Genomic DNA, 9,184 nt, shown 5'->3' on the forward strand with positions numbered 1-9,184 from the left:
AATGGACTGGTTGCATCTCCTTGCAGTCCAAGGGACTCTCAAGAGTCTTCTCCAACACCACAGTTCAAAAGCATCAGTTCTTCAGTGCTCAGCCTTCTTCACAGTCCAACTCTCACATCCATACATGACCACAGGAAAAACCATAGCCTTGACTAGATGGACCTGAGTCAGCAAAGTAATGTCTCTGCTTTTGAATATGCTATCTAGGTTGGTCATAACTTTTCTTCCAAGGAGTAAGCATCTTTTAATTTCATGGCTGTGGTCACCATCTGCAGTGATTTTGGAGCCCTAAAAAATAAAGTCTGACACTGTTTCCACTGTTTCTCCATCTATTTCCCATGAAGTGATCGGACCGGATGCCGTGATCTTCGTTTTCTGAATGTTGAGATTTAAGCCAACTTTTTCTCTCTCCTCTTTCACTTTCATCAAGAGGCTTTTTAGCTCCTCTTCACTTTCTGCCATAAGGGTGGTGTCATCTGCATATCTGAGGTTATTGATATTTCTCCCAGCAATCTGGATTCCAGCTTGCATTTCTTCCAGTCCAGCGTTCCTCATGATGTACTCTGCATAGAAGTTAAATAAGCAGGGTGACAATGTACAGCCTTGACGTACTCCTTTTCCTATTTGGAACCAGTCTGTTGTTCCATGTCCAGTTCTAACTGTTGCTTCCTGACCTGCATACAGATTTCTCAAGAGGCATGTTAGGTGGTCTGGTATTCCAGAATTTTCCACAGTTTCTTGTGATCCACACAGTCAAAAGCTTTGGCATAGTCAATAAAGCAGAAATAGATGTTTTTCTGGAACTCTCTTGCTTTTTCCATGATCCAGCAGATGTTGGCAATTTGATCTCTGGTTCCTCTGCCTTTTCTAAAACAAGTTTGAACATCAGGGAGTTCACGGTTCACGTATTGCTGAAGCCTGGCTTGGAGAATTTTGAGTATTACTTTACTAGCATGTGAGATGAGTGCAATTGTGCGGTAGTTTGAGCATTCTTTGGCATTGCCTTTCTTTGGGACTGGAATGAAAACTGACCTTTTCCAGTCCTGTGTCCACTGCTGAGTTTTCCAAATTTGCTGGCATATTGAGTGCAGCACTTTCATAGCATCATCTTTTCAGGATTTGAAATAGCTCCACTGGAATTCCATCACCTCCACTAGCTTTGTTCATAGTGATGCTTTCTAAGGCCCACTTGACTTCACATTCCAAGATGTCTGGCTCTAGATTAGTGATCACATCATCATGATTGTCTGGGTCGTGAAGATCTTTTTTGTACAGTTCTTCCATGTATTCTTGCCACCTCTTCTTAATACCTTCTGCTTCTGTTAGGTCCAGACCATTTCTGTTCTTTATCAAGCCCATCTTTGCATGAAATGTTCCCTTGGTATCTCTAATTTTCTTAAAGAGATCTCTAGTCTTTCCCATTCTGTTGTTTTCCTCTATTTCTTTGCATTGATCGCTGAAGAAGGCTTTCTTATCTCTTCTTGCTATTCTTTGGAACTCTGCATTCAGATGCTTATATCTTTCCTTTTCTCCTTTGCTTTTCGCTTCTCTTCTTTTCACAGCTATTTGTAAGGCCTCCCCAGACAGCCATTTTGCTTTTTTGCATTTCTTTTCCGTGGCGATGGTCTTGATCCCTGTCTCCTGCACAATGTCACGAACCTCATTCCATAGTTCATCAGGCACTCTGTCTATCAGATCTAGGCCCTTAAATCTATTTCTCACTTCCACTGTATAATCAAATATGCTGTTTAGGTTGGTCATAACTTTTCTTTCAAGGAGAAAGTCTCTTTTAATTTCATGGCTGCAGTCACCATCTGCAATGATTTTGGAGCCCCAAAAAATAAAGTCTGACACTGTTTCCACTATTTCCCCACTTATTTGCCATTAAGTGATGGGACGGATGGCATGATCTTAGTTTTCTGAATGTTGAGCTTTAACCCAACTTTTTCACTCTCCTCTTTCACTTTCTTCAAGAGGCCCTTTAGTTCCTCTTCAATTTCTGCCATAGGGTGGTGTCATCTGCATATCTGAGGTGATTGATATTTCTCCTGGCAATCTGGATTCCAGCTTGTGCTTCTTCCAGTCCAGCGTTTCTCATGATGTACTCTGCATAGAAGTTAAATAAGCAAGGTGACAATATATAGCCTTGATGTACTCCTTTTCCTATTTGACCCGTCTGTTGTTCCATGTCCAGTTCTAACTGTTGCTTCCTGACCTGCATACAGCTTTCTCAAGAGGCAGGTCAGGTGGTCTGGTATTTCCATCTCTCTCAGAATTTTCCACAGTTTATTGTGATCCACACAGTCAAAGGCTTTGGCATAGTCAATAAAGCAGAAATAGATGTTTTTCTGGAACTCTCTTGCTTTTTCCATGATCCAGTGGATGTTGGCAATTTGATCTCTGATTCCTCTGCCTTTTCTAAAACCAGCTTGAACATCAGGAAGTTCACGGTTCATGTATTGCTGAAGCCTGGCTTGGAGAATTTTGAGCATTACTTTACTAGCGTGTGAGATGAGTGCAATTGTGCGGTAGTTTGAGCATTCTTTGGCATTGCCTTTCTTTGGGATTGGAATGAAAATGGACCTTTTCCAGTCCTGTGGCCACTGCTGAGTTTTCCAGATTTGTTGGCATATTGATTGCAGCACTTTCATAGCATCATCTTTTAGGATTTGAAAGAGCTCAACTGAATTCCATCACCACCACTAGCTTTGTTCATAGTGATGCTTCCTAAGGCCCACTTGACTTCACATTCCAGAATGTCTGGTTCTAGGTGAGTGATTACACCATTGTAATTATCTGGGTCATGATTCTTTGTATAGTTTTGTATAGTTCTTCTGTGTATTCTTGCCACCTCTTAATATCTTTTGCTTCTGTTAGGTACATACCATTTCTGTCCTTTATTTTGCCCATCTTTGCATGAAAAGTTCCCTTGGAATCTCTAATTTTCTTGAAGAGATCTCTAGTCTTTCCTGTTCTATTGTTTTCCTCTATTTCTTTGCACTGATCACTGAGAAAGGCTATCTTTTCTCTCCTTCCTATTCTTTGGAACTCTGCATTCAAATGGGTATAGCTTTCCTTTTCTCCTTTGCTTTTCACTTCTCTTCTTTTCACAGCTATTTTTAAGGCCTCCTCAGACAGCCATTTAGCATTTTTGCATTTATTTTTCTTGGGGATGATCTTGATACCTGTCTCCTGTGTAATGTCACGAACCTCCATCCATAGTTCATCAGGCACTCTATCAGATCTAGTCCCTTAAATCTATTTCTCACTTCCACTGTATATCATAAGGGATTTATTTGGTTTAGGTCATACCTGAATGGTCTAGTGGTTTTCCCTCTTTTCTTTTCTTTAAATTTAAATTCATTTATTTTAATTGGAGGCTAATTACTTTACCATATTGTATTGGTTTTGTCATACATCAACAGGAATCCACCACGGGTGTACACATGTTCCCAATCCTAAGCCCCCCTCCCACTTCCCTCCCCATACCAAATTCTTCTATATCAGTCTGAATTTGACAATAAAGAGTTCATGATCTGAGCCACAGTCAGCTCCTGGTCTTGTTTTTGCTGACTGTATAGAGCTTCTCCATCTTTGGCTGCAAAGAATATAATCAATCTGCTTTTGGTATTGACCATCTGGTGATGTCCATGTGTAGAGTCTTCTCTTGTGTTGTTGGAAGAGGGTGTTTGCTATGACCAATGCGTTCTCTTGGCAAAACTCTATTAGCCTTTGCCCTGCTTCATTCTGTACTCCAAGGCCAAATTTGCCTGTTACTCCAGGTATTTCTTGACTTCCTAGTTTTGCATTCCAGTCCCCTATAATGAAAAGGACATCTGTTTTGGGTATTAGTTCTAGAAGGTCTTGTAGGTCTTCACAAAACCATTCAACTTCAGCTTCTTCAGCATTACTCATTGGGGCAGAGACTTGGATTACCATGATATTGAATGGTTTGCCTTGGAAACGAACAGAGATCATTCTGTCATTTTTGAGATTACATCCAAGTACTGCATTTCGGACTCTTGTTTACTATGATGGCTACTCCATTTCTTCTAAGAGATTGTCACCTACAGTAGTAGATAAAATGGTCATCTCAGTTAAATTTACCCATTCCTGTCCATTTTAGTTTGCTGATTCCTAAAATGTCAGTGTTCACTCTTGCCATCTCCTGTTTGACCACTTCCAATTTGTCTTGATTCATGGACCTAACATTCCAGCTTCCTATGCAATATTGTTCTTTACAGCATCGGATCTTGTTCCCATCACCAGTCACATCCACAACTGGGTGTTGTTTTTGCTTTGGCTCTGTCTCTTCATTCTTTCTGGAATTATTTCTCCACTGATCTCCAGTAGCATATTGGGCACCTACGAATCTTAAGGGTTCATCTTTCAGTGTCCTATTTTTTGTGTTTTCTTACTGTTCATGGGGTTCTCAAGGCAAGAATGCTGAAGTGGTTTGCCATTCCCTTCTCCAGTGGAATTTTGTCAAGCGGTGGCTGCGCAGTCCTGGAACGAGTGGCTGTGAGGAGATACCCCATGTCCAAGGTCAGAGAAACCCCAGCAAGATGGTATGTGATGGAACGGCTGTGAGGAGATACCCCATGCCCAAGGGCAAAGGAGAAGCCCCAGCAAGATGGTAGGAGTGGTGAATTCACGTTTCAAATTGGACCCCATTCCCGCCAGAGAAGTTCAAGGGCTTGGGCAGGCCTTGTGCACACCGGGACCCAGGGACCCCACAGAGACTGGACAGAACTGTGTTTGAGTGTCTCCTGTGGAGGTATGAGTCAGCAGTGGACTGCCGCAGGGACAGGGGTTCTGGGTGCAGCAGACTTGAGTAAGTCATAAGTCCTCTTGGAGGAGGTCGCCATTGACCCCACTGTAGAGCTGCCAAAGATTACTCAGGACTGGGAAGTAGACTCTTTGAGGGCACAGGGGGAACCTTGTGTATGCCAGGACCCAGGAGAGGGGAGCAGTGACCCCATGGGAGACTGACCCAGCCTTGCCCATGAGTGTCCAAGAGTCTCCAGTGGAGGTGTGGATCGGTGGTGGCCCGCTGCAGGGCTATGTACACTGAGTGTAGCCTTGCATGCATGGGATCTTTTGAAGGAGGTCACCATTGTCTTCACTACCGCCATCATAGCTTGTCCACAGGTAAATAGCAAGGAGGGAACACAACTCCACCCATCAACAGAAATTTGGATTAAAGATTTATTGAGCATGACCCTGCCCATCAGAACAAGACCCAGTTTCCCCCTCAGTCAGTCTTTACCATCAGGAAGCTTCCATAAGCCTCTTATCTTTCTCCATCAAAAGGTGAAAAAGTGGAAAGTGAACTTGCTCAGTCCTGTCCCACTCTTTGCGACCCCATGGACTGTAGCCTACCAGGCTCGTCCCTCCATGGGATTTTCCAGGCAAGAGTACTGGAGTGGGTTGCCATTTTCCTTCTCCAGGGGATCTTCCCAACCCAGGGATCAAACCCTGGACTCTCACATTCCAGGCAGACGCGTTAACATCTGAGCCACCAAGAAAGCCCCAAAACCACAATCACAGAAAACTAACCAATGTAATCACATAGACCACAGCCTTGTCTAACTCAGTGAAACTATGAGCCATGGCGTGTTGGGCCACCCAGGACGGATGGGTCATGGTGGAGAGTTTTGACAAAATGTGATCCACAAAATGTGGTATTCAGCCAGTAGTTGTTAAATGAAAGACTGTACTGCCCTCAGTAAGGTTTTGGGATTCAGGACTTGTTATATTTTGTTTTGAAGTAAGCTATATTAATTTCTTATTAAGTCTATTTGGGCTAGAAAAAAAATTCTGGCAAAATAAAAAAAAATACACATTTGTTTGTGATATGTATGTTATCTTCATAAATATCCTGCTTCACATATCATTTATATATCCTATAGTAAGTTATACATGGGCTTCCCAGGTGGCTCAGTGGCAAAGAACCCACCTGCCAATGCAGGAGACACAGGTTTGATTCCTGGATCAGGAAGATCCCCTGGAGAAGGAAATGGCAACCCACTCCAGTATTGTTGCTTGGGAAATCCCATGGACAGCCTGGCAGGGACAAACCCTACCGTCCATGTTGTCGCACAGTCAAATGCAATTTAGCAATTGAGCACGCAAGCAAATCATACATATTATTAAATAAATATGTTTATGCAAAGCAGAACATTTTAAAAGATACAAACAGTATTGAAGAAAATGCTGAGCAATAAGATTCCAAGCAATGAAAGAACCAGGGTGTCTCTGGGAATCTCAACCACAGACACTCTCAATGGTCTTTCTAGGGTCCGGCCTTCTGTGTTTGTGTCACTTCATTTCAGACAGATTTTTAAGAGATGACAGCACAGTGTGGAATACATGCATTGTTTGCCCTTCACCTCCTTTGAATTGGGATGAAGGAAGGAAAACTTCCAAAAAGAAAAGTGAGGTGCTGTTAACAGGCACTGGAACAGCTGATAAGGGAGCCTCTGCAATAAACCGCACACAGCTGACCCTCCAAACTCACATCCTCTGATTCAAAACTATTTAGAAAAAAACATTACAGAAGATTTCCAAAAGCAGAACTTCATACTGCCAGATCCTGACAACTATTTAATTATCATTTACATTCTATCACATATAGTATAGTATTATTATATATTAATAACCCATTTAGAGGTGAATTAACATGTACAGAAGGATGTACAAAGGATATATGCAAATACATCATTTCATATAGGGTACTTGAGCTTCCTTGAATTTTAGTATCTGTGGGCAGGAGGGAGGGTGGTAGGTCCTAGAACCAATCCCCAGTGGAAACAGAAGAATGACCGTGTTCACTTGACCATGATGCAGCGTCTCTTCCTTTAGTTCCTATACCTTCCAAGGTATAGGGCTTCCCAAGTGGTGCTAGAGGTAGAGAACTTGCCTGCCAGTGCTAGAAACTTAATGAGACACGGGTTCAATCCTGGTCAGGAAGATCCCCTGGAGGAGGGCATGGCAACCCACTCCAGTTCTTGCCTGGAGAGTCCCATGGACAGAGGAGCCTGGCAGGCTGAAGTCCATAGGGTCACAAAGAGTTGGACACAACTGAAGCGACTTAGCAGGTATGAAGAGGCTTCAGTTCCTGAAAACATAAAACACTATGGAACTATCATCTGCATTTGTATTAACAATTATAATTAATAATTTATCATTAATTATATTATTAATAATTTATTATTATAATTAATAATTTATTTATAATTTTATATTATTCATATTAAGATGTAGGTGAATTCTAAAAATGACCACAAACTCTTTCTCTCCCTGAACCCATGTCCTTGCAATCTGATTTTACAAGTCCTCCCATTATAGGTGGAATCTGTTTTATCACCTTTGATTTGAGCATTAGCAAAGGAGACATGAGCAACAGAAGCTTGAGAAAAACTTGCACATTGGAGCTTGCCCATGTGAACAAGCACACAGATTTAGTCAAGACAAGGATGATAAATTTGCATAGAGAGCCATATCAGAGCAGCCTCCAGCCAACCTGACTTGACGCCAGACCCACATGAGTAAAACCTGAAGACTCAGACCAGTGGAGCCCACACATTTCATGTGCCAAATAAATATTGCATGCGTGCTAAGCCACTTTAATCGTGTCTGACTCTGTGAGGCAATCCATGAGGGAAGATAAGGGCAAGAATTCTCCAGGCAAGAATACTGCAGTGGGTTGCCATTATCTTCCCAACCCAGGGATTGAGCTCAGATCTCCTGCACTGCAGGCAGATTCTTTCCCCTCAATAGTACTCACAGAAAAACCCAAGAGCACTAATTTCAAAACTGTTTCTTTGTCTGTTACAAAATTTCATCAGAAGTTGCATTACTTAAAGAGCTATGATAAGATCTCTATCACCTGCATACTGCACCAAAGAAATGAACTGGGTCAGATTGCAGTTTCATTGTTCAATAGAATCAGGGTCTATTACTCTATTCCCAAATTTACCCAATCTTTGTATTCTAATTATTTACTGATATTTTACTTAATCTGTCTTTGAAAAGCTGTTCTACTGTTTTTCTGTTTTCTTAAACTAAAACATTGTCACACACTTGTCATTGTAGTAGCATGTTCTCAGAATAACCATATGACTGCATTCCTAAAAGTTATGTTTTGTAACCTAGCACCTTTGAATAAAGGATCCTTGCATTTTAAAAAATAAGTACTCAAGTGTTCAGAGAAGTTAAGTGACTGGCTCAGGGTAAAATCAGCCTAATTTCCAGACCCACATGCTATTGCACCATTCTGTTCCTCTAGAATCCATGGCTACAGTGGAAAAACTCATCAACCCTGCTGATGTAATCAGTAATTTTAGATTTGCGTTTTTAGCAGTGGAGCCCTTCAAACAAAATCATGTTCAGAAGTCCAATGTATAAAGCCACTGCTCTAGCTAAAAGAGCAGTACAGAAGCTCTCATCCCTATAGCAGTTCCTGAGACACTAGCAAGAACCAAATTTTGAATTAACTTATACATTAGATAATAGTTGAGAGTTGGTTTTATCAAATTTTCATCCTAAAATGGTTTGAACTAGGCCAATGAAATGAAGAGCGTGTTTCCCCAGAGCTGTGGATTTTGAACTGAATTTTATTCTTTAATTTCTCTTAAAAACTTTTAAATCAAATTTTGATCTCCCCAACACACTATGATTTCTGTCCCTGGCACAGTACTGTTTCTATCACTGAAAAAGACTGTTAAGATCTCGAATGTGAACTATAAAGGCACTTTGACCTCCATACACTTAAGTTTTAAGATTCAACTCTAAGAAATAGTTCCATAGATATTCCTTGAAAGGATTATGCTTACTATTAATTTTTCTAATTACCTAAATCCTTTATCCATTTGCAATTTATCCTGCCTCAGGCTATTAACAGTGTTGGTCTGTTTTAAAATGGTCTATGCCTTTTTTTCTCTCATCTTAATGAAAATATCTGGTTCAGTTGCTCAGTCATGTCCTATTCTTTGTGACCTCATGGACTGCAGCACACCAGGCTTCCCTGTCCATCACCAACTCCCGGAGCTTGCTTAGACCCATGTCCATTGAGTCAGTGAAAACATGTAAATACACTTTTTATTTGGAGAATACTGAGAGCACACCATATGGGGACATATGGGGAAAGTCTGACATATGGGGAAAATATCTTGAATAGTGG

This window comes from Oryx dammah, unplaced genomic scaffold (genome assembly GCF_014754425.2).
Source record: "Oryx dammah isolate SB20612 unplaced genomic scaffold, SCBI_Odam_1.1 HiC_scaffold_4, whole genome shotgun sequence".
Taxonomy (NCBI): Eukaryota; Metazoa; Chordata; class Mammalia; order Artiodactyla; family Bovidae; genus Oryx; species Oryx dammah.